The sequence below is a fragment of the Oryzias melastigma genome, linkage group LG7 (genome assembly GCF_002922805.2).
Source record: "Oryzias melastigma strain HK-1 linkage group LG7, ASM292280v2, whole genome shotgun sequence".
NCBI classification, from domain to species: Eukaryota; Metazoa; Chordata; class Actinopteri; order Beloniformes; family Adrianichthyidae; genus Oryzias; species Oryzias melastigma.
In genome coordinates, this window is record NC_050518.1 from 22065831 (window position 1) to 22079374 (window position 13544).

The following is a 13544-nucleotide window of genomic DNA, read 5'->3' on the forward strand; positions in this document are numbered from 1 at the left end:
AACCAAAAAAAAAAAAACAGGAGCTTGAGGGAATAGCTCACTACTCTACAAAAGCCATATTAATAAACTGCCTACAAGCTTAACAGATGTATTAACTATCTTTGTCAACATTATATTGGGTGTTTTGCATCACCCCATCTGAAGTGTTACTGATTACATTTTACAGATTGATTGATTTATACATTTATTGATCTCTGGGAGGGGTAAAACTTTTCAAGTACCCTCAAATATTTGTCAAAGATTAAGAATTTATCAATACAAGCTTAAATACAACAGTTTGAATATGTATTTTTGATCCTTTTATCCTCTCATTTATACTTCCACTCTGCTGTTCTCATTGGTCACCCTTCCAAAATCTTCTGCCCCCCTCGCTCCTCGCTCTGCCACTGCTCTGGTGGAACATTTTTATTTTCTTCTACGCTAAATATGTATTGTTCTCCTATAAAGGGCAAGTTGCTGACTGAAGCCCCTCAGAGGGAGGTGGCCCAATGACATGCTTCCAAAGGTCTCAGTTCCTCTTTTTGTCCTGCACTAAAACAAGCAGGGTGGAGCCCGCACCCTGGAGCTTTTGGTGCCCGAAAGTCCATTTTACAGATCAGAAACAGGAGTTAAGGTTGAATGCCTTTTTTGTGTTTCTCCAAGTCAATTAAAAACATGCATATTGTATAGATTTTTAAGTCTACACGGGCAAAAAAATGATTCTAATGCATTAGAAAAGGGGTGTCACACTCAGTCGAATAAGAGGCCAAAACACACCTTAGGTCACGGGCCGAACAGGATAAACATTTATGGAACTCTCTAGAACTAAATTTGTAAAACTGTAACTTTTTAGCATAATTATGAACTAGATATATAGCATTACCTGTGATAATGTTAGTGTGAATGCTGTAAGATAAATTCGGCCTCTGAAGATGCTAGTGCTGATAGCTGAAGATGCTGAAATTGATAGCTAAAATGCTGAAGCTGACAGATGAAATCACTGAAGGTGACAGGTGAAAAGACTGAAGATGATAGTCAGCTAAAACATTAGCTAAATACCAAATTAACCTAAAAAAATGGTTAGCCAAAACAGATAGCATGTAGCTGTAATATTAGCTAAACTCCAAAATAGCCTAAAAAATCTTAGTAAATGCTAAAACAGTCCAAAAACTAGCAGAATTACAATTTTTATAACTTTAAAACCATAACTTTTCAAAACAGACTTGTACAAGAAAACTTGTGAGGACTAGAGTGCAGTGTTAGGGCAGCATCACCCGTAGGTCATAAGGGCATGTAACTTCAGGATACACTTGACAATCAAACGCTCCTTTTTCATACATTACTTCCCTTAAGGTGGCCCCATGAGCCTCAAGGGAATGCAAGATACACTACGCTCTCCTTTATAGCCGCTCTTGTCTACCACCCTCTATGGGCCAGATAACCCCAAACCATCAGCATCCATACAGGTCAACCCTTGTCCAGACAAGAGCATGAAGGTTGATGCTGATCGGTCAGAAATTCTTCCATTCAGCTCGTAGACTGTTGGGCTGTCTGTCAGTGATTGGCTGGTTTTTTGGCTCATTTGTGCCTTGCTCCGTTTTGATTGTAGAAGAGAGAATTTTTCTTGAGTAAAATTGCTTCGATTGCACATATTTTTCAAGTTTCAAGTACATTTTTCTGTTGCAATTCCAAAATAATTCTTGAGTACATAAAATTATTTAAATTTCACACTCAAAACAGTGTGTGTTGCGCTTGGAATAATGGCACAAAAATCCCTCCATAGTCCCAGTCTGTATTTTCCCATGAGAAACAGAAGATTCTAAAAAAATGCTGGTGTTCCTTATCTGAGCCTGAAACAGTTTGTTTGATTTTAGCACCTGCAATATTGGCCTTGACTTTCTAGTGGAGAACACGAGCCTTTCCTAAACGTTTGAGCTTAGCGATCTATGGAGCTTATAGAAAATTGTACATGACAAAGAAAAGTCTAAAAAACTCCACTACAACATTGTCCATATGTGCAGATTCGGTGTATTCGTGGACGTCTCCGGTCCCTAACTCCCCACAAATAAGGAGAATTACTGTATGTTTTAAAGTTGAACATCTCTCTCCAGTCATTGTAAAACCAGAACTGCTCATTCAAGTATAAGTAGACAGCCACACTATTATTGAGAAAAGAGTCCATTCAGTGAAGCAGAAGCACCAAGTCAAATTGGAAAAAGTTGCAGCTTTGTGTTGTGTTTACTGAAGCAGAACTTCAGAAAATCTAAACCATACAATATTTCTTAAAGCTCCTGCATGTTCGTTGACTGAAGATCTTTTGGGCCCACAATGCTTTGCTGACAAAGATCAAGGGGTCTGATGACGAGCCCGCTGCGGGTTCAGGAGAACATGGAGATGTTGGTGCAAACCTGACAGACCAGAAAGATAAACTTAAAAAGAACCTAAATCCACAGAACTCAAGCAGGACAAAACACAGATGGAAAGAAAACTGACTGAAGCCATGGACTTCAGCTCAGCAATGGACATTTAAGTGAAACAAACATTAATTGTGTGAATTCTTAACAACATTCACACATTCACACTATAGTGATTCTTCTGCACCTTTCTGGACGTTTTTTGTCGTGTAAAAACTTAATCACGATTTCAGTAATCTTTAAATCAAAACATTCAACTCGTTCAGGAATTACTGCTTTTACTTTTGGTATTTATAAACTTGATAGTTTTTGAAATATTGAGCAACAAATGTCCCAAAGGAAATAAATGAGAAATTGCTCAAATCGTTCAAAAACTTTGTGCACTTTGAAACTTGTGAATTTCCACACACTTTGAGCTAGATGATTCAAACTTTAAAAAGTTATAATATTGATAATAATGGATTAGATTTATCTGCGCTTTTGCGGACGCTCAAAGTGCTTACATTGAATATCCATTATTCATTCACACCTCATTCATACTTGGTGATGGTAAGCTACTACTGTAGCTGCCCTGGGGCAGGCTGACAGAGGCGTGGCTGCCAGTTCGAGCCTACGACCCCTCTGACCATCACCAAAACATTCATACACATTCACACACCAGTGGAGCTACACTGGTGGACAGTAGGGTTAAGTGTCTTGCTCAAGGACACAACGACACTTGGTCGGCTGGAGCGAGGATCGAACCACCTATCCTTCGATCATTGGCCGACCCGCTCTACCACCTGAGCCACTGCAGTTCAGCAACTACTGGGTTTTACAAGGGAATTTTTTGGAGTTTAGCTTTTAATTTAACAGCATGCTAGCTTTTTTGGCTAATTTAGACATTTTTCCTTACTTTTTTTAGTATGATTTGGAGTTTAGCAAACATTTTACCATTATGCTAGCTGTTTTTAATAATTTAGATTTTTTACAGTTTTTAGGCTAATTTGGAGTTTTGCTAATATTTTAACAATATGCTGTCAGTTTTGTAAAATTTGACATTTTTCCAATTTTTTAGGCGAACTTGGATTTTCACTATTATTTTAGCGAGCTTTCAGCTTCAGCTTTTTCAGCTATTAGCCTCAGCATTGTTAGCTAGCTATCAGTTTCAGCATTTTCAGATATCAGCTCCAGCATCTTCAGCAGCTACATTCAGTTTACAGTCCCACATATATAGTTAATATAGATGTTTTGTTAAGATTGGAAAAAAATGTTCAATAAAATACATTTCAGCAACTCAGTCTAGCATCAGAATTTAAAGTTAAAACATTTAAATAGAATTAAAATGTCAACCATTTCAATTGCTTACAATACAACCCATAACAAATGTATGAAGGAAGGAATATAGGAATGATAATATAAGGTGAATTAGATGCAGAATCATCCAAACCAAGCGTCAAACCTGTGTCCATTACTGTTCTCTAATAATGATAATGACTTACCAAATGTGAGTAAAAATGTAAATACTTTTATGTTTGCAGATGATACTGTAATATTCCCTTGTGGCAATAGCCTCCATGAACCAGCTCAACAACTTTCTCTTGCTTTGGATGACCTTTAGAGCTGGTTGATTGACTGATGCCTTTGCTTGAATATGAAAAACAGTCTGCATGTTCTTTTCTAAACCGCCATCAAGTCTGTCCCCAGCAAAGATTTACTTGAAATGAGAAGAACTACAGCATGTGGTCTTTACAACTCACTGCACGTCCTTGTTTTGTTCTGCAGTGTAAAGATAGCACCTTAAGAAATAAGTCAACATTTTTTAAAATAAAAATAAGAAAACGGTCTTAACCAAGAATTTATATTTTAAGAAAAAACATTCTGGTCACTCAAACAAAGATTATTCTACTTTTGAAAAACTTTTTTACAAGATTATTTTTGTTGCAAGACAAAAATAAGTACATTTTTCTTGAAACAAGCTTTTTGTTAACCTTTTTTTTGTAGTGTGGGATGAATGCTCGTGTTTTCTGAAGTCATTTTATATTTCTTTTGCTTTTGAGATGTTCAGGTTATTTTGAGCGCACCAGTGCACAAGATGCTGAACTTCCTGTCTGCAGATGGACTCATCTTTGTTTCTTATCTGAGTTTTTCACACACATACCACAGTTGTGTTGTCTGCAAACTTGACAATAGTGTTTGAAAGGTGGGTGTGAACAGAGAATATACTTGTGTACAGTTGGTTACTAAAACCTGATGTAACAGTTGACTAAGCAATAACACAAAACAACATCACAAAACATAATCTAAACATGGAAGCTTTACTCAAAAATCCCTTAAAGAACAAAACTAAGTCGATGGAAATAAAGACGCGCATTCTCACAAGATCAGAAGAAAATCAAGATTATTTTGTAACTTTAACTGTAAACATGATTGACAGGATTGTCAGTATATTTCAACAGCATCACATTTCTTTACAATCCTTTATAAGGGGGTTTAATATACTTTAAAAAAAGATCAATAAAAAGCTGAACGAGACATCTGATTTGTTACTACGCTGTTTTGGAAATTTGCTGATCAAAGATAAGAAAAAACAGACTTTTCAGTTTGCATCAAACACTGTAATGCTTTGAGATGAAAACAACTCTAGTCTCTAAAAAAGATAAGGACAAGTCTGCCTTTGCCTTACCTTGTTTTTTGGATTGTACAGATTAAACTCAGCTCTGGAATTTAACAGATAAAGTCTGGAATCTTCTGGAGTGGCTCTAATCATCACACTAGATCCTACTCTAATCCAGCTTCTCTCAAAGTTGGAAATCTGATGCTTGAATTCATTTTGTGCATTTACAGCTGTTTCTAGTAAAGCATTGGTTGATAGAATATTGGAGTTACAACTATTGTTGCACTTATTGGTGAGTTGATTACTGCAGATAACGAACTAGAGAAGTTGCATTACCTGCAATAAAACTAGTGTGAATGCTTTTTGCTGAAAGTAGTCGCTGAAGATGCTGAAGGTTTTTGCTGAAAATGGTGACACAATTTACTTTAATTGCTGACGGGATTTGCTGAAAATACAAAAGCTTTTTGGAAAATATTAAACTTGCTGAAATACTGGAAATTTCATGAAAGAACTATGAAAGAGCGCTGCGGTTGGCCTAAATTTCAGAAAAAATTGTAGTTAAAATTGCTTAAATTTCCCAATGCCAACAACTTCTGTTTTTTTTATATAAATTTTGGCTAAAAACAGCATAATTATAATTAAAAGACCATTGCGAACGCTTTTACAATAGATCAAACGATGATCAGAGCGGGACTTTAAGACAAACACATCTACTGCTAACTTCTTTATTGCCATATTTATTAAAAGTCTGTGCGAGTCGCCCAGCTGTCAGTGATTTTTGGTTTCATTCATTGCAGGGTTGAAATGTCATCAAAGAAACAGAACCGGACCAACAATGGAAACTCGCCGTGTCCAACTCTACTCCAGGCATCTCCAACCCTGTTCCTCGTGAGCTTCCCTCCTGCTTGTTTTGCAGATAACCCTGTTTCAGTACAAGCTGATTAGACTGAGTGAGCCCAGTTTCTGATTGACTGAACACACCTGATTCAGGTGAGCAGGAGTTACTGAAGCTGATTATCCGCAAAACAAGCAGGGAGATAGCTCACGAAGAACAGGGTTGGAGATGCCTGGATATACCAAAGATTCCAAAAATCACTCAGCATTAAAGGGTTGGATTGGGGGGATTAAACCACTAAATGGGTCCCGAGGGCGGCTGTGTCTGCAGTTCACCACTCCTCAAGGGGATGGGTCAAATACAGAGAACAAATTTCACACACTAGGGTGCGTGACAACCGTGACCACTGATGGGACTTCACCGAGAATCCCCAAATGCCCTCTGTAGACACTGAAATGAGTTGGTTGGGTAGTACACAGTAGTTGTGAGATATTCCTCTACACAGGACACATTTGCAAATAAGAAGAGCTGGATTTCCCATCACTAGCCCCGCCCCCTCCAGTTAGAATTACTTTTTGGAATTTGAGGAGGAGAAAGAAACTACTGGTGGCATTAGCCTAAATAGTTCTTTGTGCTTTAAAATACTTTCAGATTCAATATATGTATTTCGTTTTAACAGTTTTTTCGACCTCTCTCTTTTAGAGAAAATGTGTTGTAATTTTTGTCATTTTTCCCACTGCTGTCTGATTTCTAATGAAGTCGGGTCATGTCTTAAACCATGTTCATAGTTTGAGATCATTGCTTTAAAAATAAAGTTAAATGAAAGACAATTCATTATGTTTATTTCCTTTGAGAATTTTTGTATGAGTTTAAAAAGGTAAAGTAACAAAGTATTGAAGTACTTTTTAAAATAAGTAATGAGTAAAGTCATTTCACTGCAATTTGTCCAGTAAATAAGGTAAAGTAATCAAGTACCCAACACTGATAGGAGGTTAACTTCAGACTCCAGAGTTGAAGAAACGCTGGACATATTGATGTGAATGAACATCTACAAACCTCCAACATAAAACCGGGATGTACTTAGAATTTCAGGATCATCTGGTTCTGTTTCTTTGGGATTTTAACATTGACTTGAAATAGAATTAGTAAATACGTTTGTAGCCTCTACTGTCTAAATAAATGTGGGCTTGAATTCTCAGTATTTGTAAATGGCAGCATCTGCTGCTCTTTCTACAGAACATGATGTCAGAAAAACTCCACCCTTCATCTGTCTGACCTCCATGTCCCTCTAGAATGGAGTTGTGAAACATTACATTTACAGAAACATCATGATTGACCTTAAAAACAGGAAATTTATCCACAAGAGCTTCATGTTTGTCTGGAGATCAGTTTGGTTGATGTGTTCTTGAGTATGTATGAAGTGTGGACAGATGTAGATAATGTTGCTTTAGAGCCGAGAAGACCTTGAAAAAATCCTGAAAATGTCTGAGCCTGTAAACACATGACTTTATTCTCTAGAGATTACAGACCCAGATGATCTCAATTAACCAGAAGGGAGGGGAGGGCTGGCTACAACATTCAACTATTGCATAACATCATCTCAGTTTAAACGCTGATCTTTCCTCAGACTATAGCTTCAAATCAGCTGTCAGTCTGAGACTGTTTGGGTCTGAGGGGGTTTGCTGTGCTGGACTCCTGATTGTCAGGATTTCAAACACATTTGTACTAAATAGCATTTATGGTCATATGGAATGAACTATTATAAGTTTGCTGTAATTCCGGTTTTATTCAAAGGCATGCTGCACTACCAGATCGAAGAAGGGATAAAAGAGAGGAATTTTCCTCTAAATCAACGCATCGTGGAACCTGTTTGACCTGAAAAGATAGACTACATGCAACAAGTTAAATATTTATAATTCAATGTAATGATGTCAAACCTGACGGCAGTTTTTATGTGGAACCCATAAAACCTAAAACTTCAAGTCAGTTTGGTTTCCTTGGATTTGGAGTAAATGACTTTAGTTGATACACAAACCCCTAAAGATTTCATTTTACTCAACGCTTGTTGATGCACCTCAAGCAGCAAAATCTAAAGCAGTTATTTCCTGTTTGACTTTATCAGGTTCTTGCATTGTTGTCAAAGAATTTTGTCCCGTTCCTGTTTAGTGTTTTTCCAGTTCATTGAGCTTGACAGAGATCTGCCTGCAGCACGGCCCTTTGGGTTGGAGTCGAATGTCTCTTTTGAAACGCAAACTTTTAGGATTTGTTGCTCATCAGTTTGTTGTCCTGTCACATAGTAGTTTAGCCCTTGTGCTATCTTATGGGGTCCAGATGACCCGAGCCTTACATTGACGTGTTATCTATCCCATGACAAATGGGATAGATAGATGTGGCCGGCATGACATATCTGCCACCGACACCAGTGAAAATCAAAAATCGTTGAAAACAAAAAGTTCAGCCCACTGTCTTGTGGGTCCACTCCCAACGTCAACAAACCTAGGTTAGCAGAAGTGTTAACCCAAGATTTAGCTGCCAAACTTTATCCAGCAAATGGAGGTAGTTTCTTCAGAAAAATACATTTAATTAAAGGAAAAGTTTACTCTTTAAATCCTCTGATCTGTGAAAAGATCTGTACTAAAAGATCCACTCTAATCATCTTTAGATCAACGTGTTCCAGTGATCTTTTTATTATGATTTTGCCATTTTTAGCCAAACTCAAGAAACCTGTATCACTTTCTAGGACATAGTTCCTGCAGAGCGGCAGGAGTTTAGAAATTTATCTCTGAGTTGTGGGTGGGACTGTTGGCGACATATCTCTGTGTAAAGCATGGGTGCCCAAAGTGGCGCCAGCGGGACAAATTTGGTCCACCAAAGGTTCTCTTTTGACGGAGTGTTCAGTTAAAACCTCTTACCTGTTTCCCATTGATCTCTACGATGTTCCAAAACTCTACGGCTGTAATATACTTTTGGCCTCCAGGTGGCGCTGTTAGCGCTTTCTTTGCCTGCGGCTATGGGTGAAATGACACCCAAGTGAGTCCGTCCTGGGCTTTTTTTGTGTTAGAAATTCCCAAGAGCCTTCACAGTGACTTCTGATGCTTTTAGAGGCCTTTTTCAGCCAAGATGGAGCGAGAACGACAAACGGATAAAGTCCAAAGAGCATCTCCACGTCCCTCATTAGGATCCCAGTTTGATGTTTTCACTGGAAGAAAGTTTGTTTTAGCTCCCTCTGCTTTCTCAATTAAAAATGACCAGTGTGGCCTTGCTGTTAAAGGTTTCAAAGACAAATGTTTTTTACTTCTTATTCATACTGATGTGTGTTACCTTAACGAATACAGATTTTAAAATAATTTAAACCATATTCTTTATTTTCTCCTTTTATTTCATGACATGCAAAAAAAATGTATTGTATTAGCCCTGTGGACCAGATCCTTTTTAGTTTTTGGCCTTTTGAGCAAAAAGGTTTGGACATCCCTGATGTAAATACTCTCCCTCCAGTTTACAGCCCCTTATAGCCCTAAGCTATTATTAGTGGTGCAACAAAAATAGCAAACAGTATCGGAGCTATTCAGCCGGACAGTTTAGAACCAGAGACCAGCTCAGGAGAGGAAAACAAAGACGTTCATGGATCTATTTGTCTGCATGTTGGTGCATCAGATTGGAGGGAAGCAAGGAGTGGATAATCTCAACTTTCAGTTCCATAAAGACGGGTACCTTTGAAGGTATGGAATGAGAGTCTTTCTTGACTTTTCTTACAGTGTTCCTTTCACTCCTGATGTGTGGAGTGGTATAACAGGGCTTCTGTAAAGCGGTTGGGAGCTTGGATATTTCAGTAATATATATGTTTTCGAGTGTCATGGGTCCCTGGGCAAAGTCTCACAAGTTCCAAGAATGGGTGGACCAAAGGCCAAGTCTCCAGTGTCATTATTATTATTTTTTTTAGGAATTTTTTTGTCCTCAATTTCCTAATTTTTTTAGGAATTTTCAAGCATGTTTTAAGGATCTTCCTATGTTTTTATTTTCCATTTTGTGACATAAACCACAGTTGAAGATAAAAAGAAATACTCAAATTTATCATGTGTTGTCATATTTTGATCTATTTGTATGAGAAATACTTTTTATTGGTTATAGTATATCGGGTAAAAATTACCCATCAAAAGTGATGGTGTAACCTTTAATACCAAACGGGTTTAGGGTTAATATGGGAATTAAAATGTAAAGATTATATTATAAAGCCATTTACTTTCTGATATCTTAATGAGTTGAATAAAAAACACAGAATTTTAAACATTTTCAGACTATTATTCAAGCAGGACTTATGTTTCAGTGCGAGAGAGGTTTGCTTCACGGTTAACATGGCAGCAGCGTCAGGAGATTTGGACCGGACCTGAGAGGGACTTTTATGTTCTGCAATTTCACACCGACCGACATGTTCTGCTGACCGTAAAAGGTAAGTGTGTGTGTTTTCCCGCTGACCTGTGCTGCCTTCTGAATCTGTCCTGGAGAACAGTGTCTTTATTTAGAGGATCAAGACTTTAGTGCAGGTCTACATTTATCTGACTGGATCATTGATACTCTGTTTTTCCATCTCTCTGGTAGTATGTGCATCTACATTTGGGATTAAATAACCACCTGTGTCCTACTTGCAGCTAATTACCGAGATCATGTGTGTTTGGCATTAATAAGAACTGGGCACAGTGACTCCTCCCTCTTGGCATTTCAAACAGGAAGTGGCTCCAAGGAGCCAAAATCCCATAGACTTCTATAGAGAAACAAACAGCTATTACTCAGTCATTCTATTAGTCAGAATAAACATTATTGTTCAGGTAGAGTTTTTCTTGATTATGCTAAATCTTTTCATATTTTTTCTGTAGTTCAAGTTATAAACTGACCGATCAGATGTAAAAGTAGGTGGAGCCCATTGACATAAATAGAAATGGACAAAGCGAGGCTGTGAAAAAGTTTACCTCGGGTTCCATGGCCATTTTTCCGCGGTACGGATATCGCCATTTTGGATTTATATATACAGTATATGTGTGTGGGTGTTTTTTTTTTTTGGACCAGAAGTAATTTTCTATGGGTGGCATCACGCTCAGTCCAGTTCTCTTATACAGTCATTGGTTTTCGGTCATCACTTGATCCAATGAATTATCAGCAGGTAGAGTGGAGATGGACGTTGCACTAGCAGGCTGGGATCTAGAGGCCTCTAAGACCACTTTCATCCATGGCTTCCATCTCGCCCTGCGTCCTGCTGAATACCTGAATCAGTTGTGCTCAGCCAATCAGAAGGTACGATGACAGGAGTCATTAGAAACAAGCATGAGAGCAGCTCTAGAGGTTTGGGATTTTTTTTTAATCTCTGTTAGAAATGGTTATTCAGGAGAAACAAACACAAACTGTAAATGGCTGAATGAGTTTTATGCTCTCACATGACTAAATTAACCTTTGATTTCAATATTGCACCACATCTGTGTGTATCTAATGTTTTTAAGGATCATTACTGAGTTTAGATTTGCAAGAAAATTATTTTGTTCACAGCTTTTTACAGTGGCTAGTGTTTGAGAGTGCCAAATAAATAAAAATAAACAATAAAAACAGATCTAACAGGACATTTCCAGGTTACTGGGCTCATAAGATGACTGAGGACTTTTAGCACTTTTGGTCCAAATGAGCTCTAAATCCTGACTGAAACAAGTTAAACATTCATTTTACTCTGAATAGATTAGAAAAAGTTCTGAAAAACTTTCTGCACACAGCGAGACAGAGTCCAAGAGAAGAAGATGGCAATGACTCCAGACAGATGTGTCCTTAATAGGTTTAAAACTGTCAAAGCAAACCAGCTTTTCCTTACATTAATCCTTAAATATTAATGTGGACATCTGGTCCAATCAAAGCAGCTAAAGGAGCGTAGCAGCGCCCTCTGCTGGTAGATCAAGAGAGGGACAGTTTGCTCTTTAACTTTATGTTAGTCTTTGCAGTTGATTTCATCTACAGTGAGATACATGTTTTTTACTATTTAGGGAAATTTGAGGTTTTTATAGTTTTACCCAAGAAAACAATGATAGTTAAGACTGGGGATTAAAACCCCTGACCAGCTGACTAGAGGAAAACTTGCTTAAAAGAGTCACACTCATTCTTTCATCCTAAAAGAAAGCAAATTTCTTAAAGATGTTTATTAACATGACTTATTTGCTTGTTTCATGTTCATTTATAAAAAACTTTAAAAAACCCACTAATTAAGACTAAACTCTTTTCTTTCATTTTTTCAGTCTAAAACTGCTGCCTTTGAGGAAAATTAAGCCACATTTCCCAACATTTGCTTCAAAGTTCCTACATGTCCATGTCCTACTCATTTAGAGAGAGTATCACAAATCCTCAGTTCCTTTTTTAAACACTTCTATTTATTGTTATCTGTGTTAAAGTCTGCACTTTCAAAGCATGAGGTGTGCACTCTGAGAGGAGCAGTGTTTAAAAATCACCTGCAGCTGTTTCCTTCTTTGTTGATTTGCTGCCTTCCTGGATTTCTGCTGTTGAATCTTGTTTTCTTTTGCAGTTCGGATACATTTCTGTCAAAAATGATAAAACAAAAATATTTTTTTGTAATTGACTATTACAATTTCAATTTGATCATGCATTTTGCAACTGACATTTTAAAATGAATGATGAACGAGAAGTTACAAGACGGTCGATAAAAAACACTAGGAGTTTTTTTTTTTCAATTCAAGATGGTGTCCCCTTCTCAAGGTCAAAGGTCAATGAAACTTCTGTGGTAGTTGTCGACTCAATCCTGCGATATGTTTGTGAAGTTTCTTGAAAATCGCACAAATAAAACGGTCGTTGTTCCATATTGTTGAAAAATGTGAAATATCTTAAACTTTGCCACAAAATGGCCGCCAAGATGTAGGTCATGTTGCCATCCCATGATGATTTCAGAATTCCGCGAGGTCATCCGCGACATGTGGGTTTTGGTTTCATTTATGTATTTCAATTTTTCTTTCTTTCTTTTGCTCCATGATCAATTTTTTATCCGATTGCGGTTTTGATCGCGATGATGTCATCATCTTGGGGGGTGGGGTTCGTTCACTATGCGAAAAATTCATTTTCCTAAAGTGTGTGTCAATTTCAGCGAGTTTTTGCATATGTGGCGGGGGTCGCATTTTTTGCTCAAAGGTGCATAAAGATAGAACAAAAATAATAATAGTAAACAATGCAGTAACAATACTGAAGTTTTTTTGAAGTTAGGGCTGTGTGTGTGTGTGTATTTTGTGCTCTACTACACACTGGTTATGTGTGTTTGGGCTTTTCCTTTGAGGTCTTTTAGGGACTTTTTATGTCTTTTTTTCTTTCTTTTAGTCCTTGCAAAAACAATATGGTCCTTACAGGACCGCCCCACCAGGAAGAGACAGGATAACACAAACACTTCCTCCGCAAAGCTACCAGCTCAAAAGAATTGACGAAAATTACTAATATTTCTCAAATAATTTGCTTTTTAGTGTTCCAAAGGTAATATAAGATAATTTATATGGATGTAGTTTACTCTGAAAGACTAAAGAAAATCATGATAACTTATAATCTATTGCATTTTGATTTGGAGTTTTTGTGTCCACCCTCCTCCCTGTGTAATGCAGTTTCATTTACAGGTCATTATTTTATGCCCCAAAATTGAAACTTCATCAGTCTCTCATCAGGGCATAATGACAATCCTTACAAAACCATTAAGGTT

General features: G+C 37.4%; 1 protein-coding gene across 1 annotated transcript in view; it reads right to left on the reverse strand.

The window, feature by feature from the left end:
- The window catches only part of itpr3 (inositol 1,4,5-trisphosphate receptor, type 3), a 110762-nt gene that overhangs the window by 70127 nt on the left and 27091 nt on the right, over positions 1-13544 (reverse strand). The window contains exon 3 of the mRNA XM_036212889.1: positions 12301-12387. The gene's annotated coding sequence lies outside the window, so the exon portion shown is untranslated. The remainder of the gene's footprint in view (positions 1-12300; positions 12388-13544) is intronic.